At 35.2% G+C, this 12,725-nt stretch overlaps 1 pseudogene; it reads right to left on the bottom strand.

The window, feature by feature from the left end:
- Window positions 1-10,666: 10,666 nt before the first annotated feature.
- LOC9330302 lies at window positions 10,667-11,551 on the bottom strand (annotated as a pseudogene).
- Between the last annotated feature and the right edge of the window lie 1,174 nt (window positions 11,552-12,725).

Genomic DNA, 12,725 nt, shown 5'->3' on the forward strand with positions numbered 1-12,725 from the left:
TAACATGATAAGAAACCTCGAACTGAGCCGCTGGTAAACAGTTTGAAGTACTCGATGCCCCAAAGATGTACATAATTCATGCTCAAGAAAGCTTATTTCGTGAACTCTTACTGAAAAGGAAGCCAAATAAATCTCATCAAGAGTTTCAAAGTTTGTGAAAAAATATCCAACTGAAACCAAGTAAGAGCAATCCCAACAATTGATCAAATCAGAAAAATTTATTAGTACCGAACAAGTATACACGTACTGCAAGTCATTGGCACGGCGAGATGTCCTCCTCTCAACATTCCTGACAGACAAAGGCTCATCCCCTAAAGAAAACTGCTTAATTTCAACTCTCTGCACATAATCAGGCTTCTTCAAGTCATCAATCACTGGCTGCAACAAACCAACGAGCCAATTCTCAATCCCAGCTCTATACACTTTCCAGAGCTTCCCCAACACCATGTTGACCCACTCCACAGACTCTTTCCTTTGCAAGTCCTTCTCTAGGAACAAAGAGAAGCTGGTGGGAACCTGTGGCCATGGCCCTAATCCTCTTTGCCCTCCATCTCCACCCGTTTGTCTCCAAGTCCATAGCTTATCAAAAGCAACACCAACGAAAAAGAAGAAGACGAATAGACCAATCACACTACGATTAATGGTTGGTGACGGAAGTGGATGGATTGCACCCAATTGGGTCCTAAGCCTATCCACTATCGGATCTTCACTATAATTACTATAACTGTCTTGGTCATCATGAATCAGAGACTCTTGCGAAGTTTCATCGACTTTGAATTTATTCGAAAATCTAGAAAAAAAACCTATTTGCAGCCTTTCTACCAGAATCCGTCAAACTTGGGTTTTTCGAATCCCCACGAACTCCGCAGGAAACTAACCGAAAGTTCAAAACTTTGAAGTTCCGACGAAGAACCCGACTCCTTGGAGACACAACCGCGCGGAACACATAAGAGCATAGACAGAGTGTAAGTGCATATAGTTCTTGGGTCCGAAGGATGCACAAAGTTTTGTCGTAAAGACGTACAAAACTTGGGTCTGAAGGACGCACAAAGGTTTGGCCAGAAGGATGAAAGATGCACAGAATTTTGGCTTAACGGATGCACACAGCCTGCTGTTGGAATTTGCAAGAAGCTGTTTCAGATTTGAGGAGTAATCAGCAAGTAAATTAGCTGACGTGGATTCTATTACTAACTGAAGACATGACGTGGAGAACACGAGATTAGGATCAGATAGGAAAGAAGATATTCACAAGACGATTTGGAGATATCCAAGATCCAAGCCACTAACCTAGAAGGTTCTCAGCCCGATGAATATAAAAAGGGTTGTTGAGAAGCTTGCTAAGGTTAGCCGTTTGAAGAGAGAAAAAAGTTGTACTAAGCTTTTTCTTTAGAGAGTAAGGTTTACTCTGAATCGGTATACAAGAAGGATAAGGAAGAGTGTGTTCTTCTGATATGTTCTTGTTTAGGTTAGAAATCTCAGGTGACAAACTAAGATAGTTTAGATCTTGTGTAAAACCAATTAAGAGTGTCGTAAACATCTTAATAAGATTTCTAATAAAGGATACTCAGTGTTTCTGATTTTGGAAAAAACGGCCTTGAGTTCATCCGGTTTTTTCATTTGGTATCAGAGCAAGCATCTGAACCAAGTTGTAACTTAACAACAGGTGCAGATCATGCAGAAAGGATGGACTACCCCAAAGAGTTTGTTGCTGTAGGTCGTTCAGTCACGCTGGAGAAAGGGAATTATGGTAACTGGAAAGTGAAGATGAGAGCACTTATTCGTGGACTTGGAAAAGAAGCATGGATTGCAACTAATTAGGGATGGAAACCTCCAGTCATGAAAGGTGAAGATGAAAAAGATATCCTAAAATCAGAAGAAAGGTGGGATGACATAGAGGAGGCAAAAGCTACAGCAAACTCGAAAGCGTTATCTCTAATCTTCAACTCAGTTAATCAGAATCAATTCAAGCGCATTCAAAACTGTGAATAGACTAAAGAAGCTTGGGATAAACTTGCAAAGACATATGAAGGAACAAGCAATGTGAAAAGGTCACAGATTGATATGTTAGCATCTCAGTTTGAAACTCTCACTATGGAAGAATCAGAGACTATTGAGGAGTTCAGTGGTAAAATCAGTGCAATAGCAAATGAAGCTCACAATCTTGGTAAGAAGTACAAAGATAAGAAACTGGTTAAGAAGCTGCTGAGATGTCTTCCTCCACGTTTTGAAAGTAAAAGAATAGCTATGGAAACTTCTTTAGATAATGATATTATTGATTTTGAAGAGGTTGTCGGGATGATGCAGGCATATGAGTTGGAGATTACTACAGGTAGTAATAGTTCTTCCAAAGGATTGGCACTCACTGTGTCTAGTGAGAAGAATGAGATTCAAGAGCTAAAGGATGAGATGAGTATGATGGCCAAAAACTTCAATCGAGCCTTGAGAAGAGTAGAGAAGAAAGGTTTAGAGGATCAGGGAAATGATCGAAAAAGAGACAGAGACAAAGATAGAAGTAGAAAAAGGACAGACATTCAGTGCCATGAGTGTCAAGGATATGGACATGTCAAAGCTGAATGCCCCTCCCTGAAGAGAAAAAATCTTTAGTGCTCTGAGTGCAAAGGCATTGGACACACAAAATTTGATTGTGTGGATGCGAGATCTAAGAAGGAAAGGTTAAACATTGTTGAAAGTGAAAGTGACTCTGAAGAAGATGACTCGGAAGATGAAGTAAATGGTTTTGCATCCTTTGTGGGAATCATAGAGGAAGAAGATGAAAGCTCTAATAGTGAAGCAGAAAAAGAAAATGGGTTCAGCTCAGCTGACGATGAATTAGACGAAGAGAATGATGTGGATGTTGATGAGCAATTCAGAAAATTGTATGACAACTGGCTGTTACTGAGTAAAGAGAAGATCTCATGGATGGAAGAGAAGTTAACACTACAAGATGAGAATGAAAAGCTGAAAGAAGACTTAGCTCTGGAAGTTAAGAAAAATTGTGCAGAGATGTGGTTCGGAGGAAGAAAAAAGTAGAGTCCTTACACTAGAGTTAAATGATACTCGGAAGAAGATATACATGCTGAATAGTAGAACAAAGGATGTGGATAGCATTCTTGCCTCTTGGAGAGTTGGCAAATGAAACTTTGTTTGGGTTACCATGGAGGTAGTAAAAGTGGAACTACCAAATTCGTGAAGAGTCAGTCATCCCACAATGTTGTTAATCATCACAACCACAATGCTGTCAATCATCGCAACCACAATATTGTCAATCATCACAACCACATTGCAGTTAGGAACAATTCAAGACTTGTTCCAGCAAGGCATCTGCATCAAAACTACAATCACAACTACTATCACAGATCTGTGACAGGGTATGAGTGCTATTACTGTGGTCGACATAGTCACATACAGAAGTACTGTTATAAGTATGCAGCTAAAGTGAATAAAATGCTGAGACAGGGAAAGCTTTATCCACATCAGAGAAGACCGTAAAAAATGTAAGTAAAAGGGGACGATCTGTAATGTCATGTTGCATACACTTCAGCTGAAGCAAGTGGGTCTAAGCCATGGTACTTTGACTGTGGGACTTCTCGTCATATGACAGGGAATCAATCTAATCTGGATAATTACACAGTCGTGAAAGAGAGTAAAGTCACGTTTGGAGGTGGAGCTAAAGAGAAAATCAAGGGAAAAAAAATACCTAATCAAAACTAAAAAAATCTCAACTCACAAATGTCTATTTCGTTGAAGGACTTACAACCAATCTCATCAGCGTAAGTCAGCTCTATAATGAAGGTTTAGGAGTGAGCTTCAACAAAGTAAAATGCTGGGCCACCGATAAAAAGAACCGCAATGCTCTCTCACGTATTCGGTCTGGTAACCATAGCTATATATGGGAAGAACCTAAAATCTATCTTAGAGATGGAAAGGATGATCCAATACTGTGGCACCAGCGACTTGGACACATGAATGCTAGAAGTATGTCAAATTTGGTCAGCAAAGAAATGGTTAGAGGAATTCCTGATTTAAAACTTGTTGACAAGATTGTGTGCAGTGCCTGCGATAAAAAAAAAACAGATTCGAGTACAGAACAAGAAAGTGGAAGGAGTGCAGACTACTCAGGTTTTGGATCTTATCCATTTGGATTTAATGGGACCACTGCAGATAGAAAGCTTTGTAAGAAAGAGGTACATGTTTTTTTTTGTTGATGATTTCTCACAGTTCACATGGGTAAGATTTATCAGGAAAAAAATCAGAGACAACAAACAGCTTCAAGATTCTACCTCTTCAACTAAAAAATAAAAAGAAGATGGGAACAAAACAAATCAGAAGTAACCGTGAAGGTGAGTTTCTAAGTGAGGCATTCATCAGTTTCTGCGAATCTCATGGAATTTTTCATCAGTACTTAGCACCGAGAACTCCACAATCCAACGTAGTAGTTGAGAGAAAAAACAAAACCCTTCAAGAGATGGCCAGGGCCATGATTCATGGAAACGGAGTTCCAGAGAAGTTTTGGGTTGAGGCTATCAGTACGGCTTGTTATGCGATAAACAAAGTATATGTTAGGATAGGTGCTGACAAGACTCCATATGAGATTTGGAAGGGAAAGAAACCTAACCTGAGCTACTTCAAAGTATTTGGATGAGTCTGTTACATCTTGAATGACAAAGATCAGCTAGAAAAATTAGACTCTCGCAGCGAAGAAGGATTCTTCCTTGGTTATGCTACTAACAGCTTAGCATACCGTATCTGGAATAAGAAGAGGAAAAATATTTAAGAATCAATGAATATAGTTTTTGATGATGGAAGCATAACTACCATGCAAATAATTGCAAGTACTAGTGATGAAGGTCACAACAACACTTCGAAAAATCAAGAAGATGTGGCAGATGAGAATCAAAGTGATAGTGATACAAACATATCTGAGGAAGAATCTGATGAGGAAGCTGAACCAATACAGGTACACAAAAATCATTCTGCTGGAGATGTAATTGGAGACTTGAATGGAGACAGAGTAACAAGAGGAGTTAAGCTAGACTTAAAACAAAGGGCTTCGTTTGCTTGTTTTGAAAAGATCATGTTCTCCTGTTTTATGTAGATGGTGGAACCTAAAAACGTTAAAGAAACCTTGGATGATCACTTTTGGACACTCGCAATGGAGGAAGAACTAGAAGATTTTTCAAGAAATCTGGTACCACGACCACCAAAAGAGAATGTCATTGGTACTAAGTGGAGTTTTAAGAAAAAAAGTGATGAAGTAGGAAATATCACTAAAAATAAAGCCAGACTTGTTGCTCAAGGATACACACAAGTTGAAAGACTCGACTTTGAGGAAACTTTTGCTTTTGTTGCAAGGCTGGAGTGCATCAAGTTTTTGCTCGGAACAGCATGTGGAATGGGATTTAAGCTACGAGTCTAAATGGTAACATGGTTTTGAGGAATTCTTGAGGAATTCTTGAGGAAAAAAAAATGTTACATCATTTGATAAGTTAGAGGAAAAGTTGAGGAATGGAAAAAGTTGTATATTTGTGGATTTTTAAAGAATTAATAGTTTTTTTTTTTTGTTAAAGGTAAAGAATTAATAGTTTTAAATATTTTTATGATATTATGGTTTTATTTGGGATAATAGCGGATAGTTCCAACTTTCAAGTATTTCGTTCGGTTTCAATTCGGTATTTTTGGGTTTCGGGTATTTTGGTTTTTGAGTTTAGCATATATTCGGTTATTTTAGAATTGGGTCATGTTCGGTTTGGTTTTGGGTATTTCGGTTTTTTGAATCAAGAAACGATTAGGAACCAAAAAATTTTTGGATATTTTTCGGTTCCGGTTCTTATCTGAATAACCAAAAAAATAGAATATTTTTGGGTATTTTAGACATTTTCGGAAAAAAATTCGTATATTCTGGAAATTTTGAGTATTTTTCGGTTACTACGGTTTAGGTCCATTTGTTTCCGGTTCGGTTATTCGGATATTTTTGATTATTTGGATTTTTTAGTTACTCGTTATAAAACAAACTAATATTTTGGATATATAATTGAATTTCGGTTTCATTCAGGTGTCCGAAATATTTTGGTTTCGGTTCTTTCGGTTATGAAGTTTAAGATCTATTTTGGTTATTTCGTAGGTTTTGGTTTAGTTCTTCTTTTTTGGTTCGATTTCGGCATAACAATTCTCTAATTTATAAGTTTATTTGATTAATTATTTTAAAAAAATTCAGCTAGATTCAGCTGTTACCATTTGAACTTTCAATTATTCAGCCAGATTCCGTAGAAAAACACAAATATATTCATCCAGATTCAGCAATTCAGCCAGATTCAGCAATTCAGCCAGATTCAGCCAGATTCTACATCAGATGGATGTCAAGAGTGTCTTCCTGAATGGTGTCATACAAGAGGAAGTATATGTGGAGCAGCCTAAAGGTTTTGAGGACCTTGAATTTTCAGACCATTTGTATAAATTGGAAATGGCTTTGTATGGTCTAAAACAGGCACCACGTGCCTGATATGAGAGACTCACTACCTTCCTGATTGTTCAAGGATATATAAAAGGAAGTGTAGACAAAAACTTGTTTGTCAAAGAAGACATCCATAGTATGATCATCATTCAGATATATGTCGATGATATTGTCTTTGGAGGAACCTTTGACAAACTAGTCAAGGCGTTTGTGAAGATCATGACAACTGACTTCAGAATGAGTATGGTAGGAGAACTCAAGTATTAATTTATAGAAGTTTTATTGTATGCAAAAGTGAAAATAAAGTGACATATACTTTGGTTTAATGTGTTCATAGAGACATTTTGTAAGTAGTCATAAGAGCATACTTTAACATTTAAAAAATACATGGATGTAAAAAAAACTTTTATAGTTGTAAAATAAATAGTAAATTTGGTAGTAGATGTAAATAAGATGATGTCTTAACCAGTGGTTTACATCTAAAATATTTACTAAAAGCGTTATTAAATTATTTTAGGCGAGATCATAAAACTACAGTTTTTGCAATTTGGCAATAATAATAATGATAAAATTTTGGAAAAAGTTTTGGTGGTTGATAATTTAATTTTTACTGGATTATTGTAATAAACATTGTAATAAATTAAAAATATACAAATGCAAATGGTTTATTAAGACAAAAAACCGAATATATAAAATAACTTTTTTCTCTAACTAAAAAATTCTATATATTTTAAAGATAATTTCTACTTACAACCAAATCTGTAATCTAATTTATTTTGTTAAATTTGATTTTAATTAAAAACATTTAATCTATAGATGTCTTTATTTCCGGATAAATATGTGATATTTTTGTTATCAGTATCCAAATTTTTTAAACTTATAATTTTGGTTATTGTGGATAAGAATAGTATTGTTTTCTAAAAAGAAATGCTAACAAGAAGAAGTGACTGCGAAAATAGTGGTAAGCAAATAATAACATTCGTAACAAAGAAAAATTCAATGGTGCTGATTTTTTTTCTCTATAATGTTGATGATATATTTTTTGGTCAGAGTGTGCTAATTAATAGTTACGATGTAGTTCAATAAGAATCTTTGTTCAGAAAGATTTCATTAACCTTTTTTTTGGGTCTGTTTAGAATGAAATGGCACGACAAGTGGGATGATTGATTATCTCCACCAACATATTAATGTAAAGGAATTGGGACTAGTTATCATTAGCCTAGAGAATTTTGTGAGAATCGCCACCAAAGTCCAAACCATCAAATGTGATTTAATTTCTTCTCTCTTTTTCAAAATCATTCAAACCATTGGCAGTGTTTTTTTCATGCATGACATCTGCACTCCAAGCTTGTTCTTCATGTTTATGTCGTTTAATAAACTATTTATTTGATTACCTTCATCACATTCGTACGTATATATATAACACATAAGCAATGATAGTAATGGCCCCATATTATTGACCACTGATGGAATCCATCGGTTATATGAAGGATCATGATGAAAGGAATCAAATAAATAGTTTGTTGTACTGAAAAATTATGAAGTTAAGAGTTTTTTTTTTTTTTCTTCTTTATGGTAAATGGTAATTTAGAGGAATATTCAGAAGGATGTAAAACTTTTACACGAAAACTAGACAATACATATAAAATTTTAATGTGTATTTCGACCAAAATTGCCTCTGTTTTTACTCGGAATATAAAATAATTTTGAATGTTGTTAAAAAAGATGCAACTAGAAGAGCATTTAGTGGGGTTTACAAAAAAAAAAAAAAAAAAAAAAAGCGCATTTAGTGGAACCCACTCCAAATCCCATAGGAACGAGTATCCGTTGTACCCTGGTCCAAAAAACACGTAGTGAAAAGGTTATTAACTTTTGTCTTTTAGATCGAAATCTACTTAAATGGGTTTTAACTTTTAAAAAGTACAACTTACGCCTTCAAAAACTTCACCAGAAGAAAAAAAAGTAATAATAAACAAAAAATCTTCCGTTATAGTATATCAGACTACGTACCTTCTCAGACTAAGCAAACCCGAAGCAGAGACTAAAGCTTCAAACTGAGAGAATGACCTCTCGATCTCTTTACCACCCTAACATTGTGTAACAATCAACATGTCCATACCACATGGGTTTTAACTTCTAAAAGTACAACTTTTAAAAATCTTACGTCTTAGTTAGTCTCTTACCAGTCACAGCGTGGTAATGCTAATTGCACGTTGGAAAAAAGTTGCCAACTTCTGCTTTCTAAAGATTCTCGATATTAATTTATTTTTACACCGAAATAAACTAAACTGGGAAAGTGGGAATCATTCAATGCGTCTGTCATCCGGTAATTGCACGAAGAAAGTTCGCCACCATCGACGTAAACTAAAAATCGTTTAGAATAGACTCTATTCATGAACAAAATCTACTAGGTCCGCTTTTATTATAATACGTTACCAAAACGGTCCACTGGTTCTTTTTTTTTTTTTTCATCAACGGTCCACTGGTTTAAATCAGTCATTATGACGAAGAAAACAATTCAATCAATTAAACCATCGTAGACTAATAATTATTAAAAGAAAAAGAAAAGAAAAACCATCGTGGATTGTGACACATGCATGATTCACGAAGCTGCCACCTTTCACAGCCAAATCTCTTTTCTCTTTCTTTCTTGTATCACTTGTTATCCCAGCTTCCATGATTTTTGTACTGTTCAGCGAATTCAAAAACCAAGAAAATTGAGCAACAAAAAAAATCAACAAATTGTTCGAATTTAGTGGTTTTTAATGTCCGATGATTTAATGGTTTGTGTCGTGAACTTTCTTTGTATGTCGGTGTGAAGATTATTAATCGACTTATCCTTTTAGGCAGTATATTCATACACGGGAGTTATCGACGTGGACAATATAGACAGATTCGTAGGTCATTTAATCAGTTGGAAATTAGAAAGATGGACCATGTGTTTGCAAGATATGGGACAATTATACCTTACATAATACAATATTATTTATTTTGTCCTCCATAATATAAACCTGGAAATCGAACCCAACTATTGGTATCTATATATTCTCTAACGTATCTTTATATTCTCTAACGTATGTTACATTTATTAATATGGCACCTACATGCCGCATCTTTTTGTTACTCAGTCGTTAATATATATGTGTTTTTGTTTACTATACTCTTAGATTTATGCCCAAAAAAAAAAATCCTGAATTAAAGAAATAGGAAAAGACAACGCATATATTAATTAACTCATTGTTTTATTGTTCAAACGATATTAATTTTTCAAAAATAATATTATTTTCTGCTTGCATATCTTAAAACAGGTTCAATATCTTTTTTCACCCCAAGTGATTGTATGCAAATTGGTGATTTGGATCGCGCTTTTACACAAACCACAAATATTTCATGTCACAACACTCAGGAAATATAAATTTACCATTAGTGATTTGGATCGCTATTACTCTTACTCTAATCGTTGCACAAACGGAATTTCAACCTACAATTAGGGTGCAGCATTATATGTATATTTACCAATATATTCTTAATTTTTATTACTATATCTATTAACAAATTTTAATAGTTAATAATTAAAAATATGATTACAACAAAATTTCCGTTTTTGGCGGTAAAACATGAAATTCACATTTTTTAGGGAAAAAAAAGAAATTTACATTTTTGGCGGAAAAATATGGAATTTTGGCGGAAAAACGTGGGATCATATTTTTAGTAGAAAAACGGAAATCACGTTGTTGGTGGGAAAACGTGGAACCAAGTTTTTGGCGGAAAAACGTGGAATCATGAAAAACATGTTTTTGGCGGGAAAACCCGAAATCACGTTTTTGGCGAGAAAACCAGAAATTACGTGCTGGCGGTAAAACCGGAAATCATATTTTTTGGCAGGAAAAGCGGATATCACGCTTTGGCGGAAAAACATGAAATTACGTTTTTGGCAGAAAAACCGGAAATCATATTTTTGGTGGAAAGACATAGAATCGTGTTTTTAGTAAAAATAAATAAATGAAAAACTCGTTTTTACGGAAAAATACATCAAATAAATAAGTAAAGCATTGATAACAATAATAATAAAACTAATATCCTTTTTAAGTAATTTTGCCATCTAATCGCACTCTAATGGTTTTGTCATTCGAGAAAAATAGGATAACGGATTGTAGCCGAATCACATTACTATTCATAAATTTGATTAATCATACCGCATCCAAACTACATTGCTCAGTCCCTCAGATCTACCCTAAGTATGGGGCCAAGGCCTCCTCCAATATCCACCAAAGTATTTACATCTTTGAATCCCCTTTGTAAACTTCTAAAATCTTCTTCATGATCATGATAGAAGATTCTGACATTGCATGGTTAAACATACCAGCGAATTGTTCATCCAAACCGATGTATTCGAAGACTCTCATGCCATGGGCACAACTGAATGCATCTTTTTCTTCTTGTATCGCATCCTTCAGATGTATCAGGTAAAAACAAAATCTTCAAGTACTGTCAATTGAAAGTACCTAATTAGAAGGTTAGTAACCGGTTTAATATCATTCTGATCCAACTACTGATTTGGCTTATTTAATTTGCCAATAAAGAAGTACATACCAAGTTTTTAAAAAGACTTGGCTTTGGTGCAACTTGAACAAGAACATGAGAGAACCCGACTCGTTACCACGCTTTAAGAAAAACGTGCAAACCGGCCGGTTCAGCTGCATATACCCCATGGGTCTTTCTTGTTTGACCGTTTTCTCCCGTTTTAACCATACGATACTTCAAGATGGAGTGGCTGGCTGACGAGAAACCGTAACATCCGGTCTAGCAACACTGGCCCCTCTGGGTTGGTGGATTTGATAGGGAGAGCAAAAGCTATCTCGGATGAAGACGAGAGCCACGTGTTGTTACCCGCCGCTGCCACGTGTTGTTACCCGCCGCTGCCATCGTGTCGAGGACGCCAAGCTCCAAGGCAGCTTTGAAAACCATCGGGAAAGCCAGTGATATGTTCGTGATCCTCAAAGCTTGCAAGCTCATCATTTCTTCGTCCACTTGTTCTTCTTCTTTGGATAGAACCGGTTTGGGGTAATTGGTTAACGGCTCTTGAAGTTGGTTTGTCATTGCTTTTGTTGTTTGGAAATTCAAGAATTAAGTAGATAACAAATGTAGATTTGGGAAGAAAAGGATGGTTTCAACAGTTAGACTTAGGGCCATTTTATAGAGAGAAATGTCAAACCAATTGTATACCGACTTTTGATTTGATGACCCACGACAACAGACTTGAGCCTTAAATTTATTTTCACGGGCATTAGCGAAATCGTTATCTACGACCAGTCTGAAAATTAACCTTTATTAATTCGATATGTATAGTTAATTAATTACATATCTAATTTTTTCATGCTGAATAAATGTCTAAATGATGGTTGCACCGATTATCAAATAAATATGTCGAATCTCAATATTTATCTACGTATAATAACATGATAACCATAACAAAAGAAAGTATATAATAAGGGAATAATGGAATTCATGGAGATGACGAGGGATACAATGTGAATCATCATAAAATTAACTATCTAGCTGCATGTTAAGTGTTAACATGATAACCTGGACAAACCACGTGATAATCTACGAAGACGTGGGTTCCGAATGGAGGCTATCAATAGCAAACCTAATTGCATGAACCTGTTAGGGATTTAAGTTTCTTGATTAGTTTGGGTGATGTTAGGCATAGAAAGAAGAGAAACCAGAGATAATAATACGTACATAATCAATCGAGGGCTTGGGCTTCGGTTACGTTTACATGATTCTGAATAGTAACCACATCGCTTTGGCACGTTCCTACCGTTGGGTTTATACGTTTTGTAGCTATCCAGAATGTCAATGTACGTTTTATTTATTTAGTCAACACTACTGTGCATGTTTTGTCACATGAAGCATACACAAACCACTGTTTACGTGACTGTGCATGCTTTTATATATGCAACATTTTGTTTATAAACGCAAACGGTAAGTGTAAACCGCCGTTTGCATTTGTATTATTGTGTCTAATTATAAAAATATTTTATGAGTATTTGAAATGCCTTATACTCCAAACTAGATAACAACCCGCACTATGTGCGGGACAAAACGATTATTAAATATATTTTAATGTATTGATGATATGGAAGGCGTTCAAGTTCTATATTATTAGACAAACGATAGTGTATTATTAATTATCAAGATTAGTGAAAAAAATTTTTATGTATTAATATTTTATGTTTATCATGATTTATGATATATATCTTGTTATATT

The sequence above is a fragment of the Arabidopsis lyrata genome (assembly GCF_000004255.2).
Source record: "Arabidopsis lyrata subsp. lyrata unplaced genomic scaffold ARALYscaffold_1, whole genome shotgun sequence".
Taxonomy (NCBI): domain Eukaryota; kingdom Viridiplantae; phylum Streptophyta; class Magnoliopsida; order Brassicales; family Brassicaceae; genus Arabidopsis; species Arabidopsis lyrata.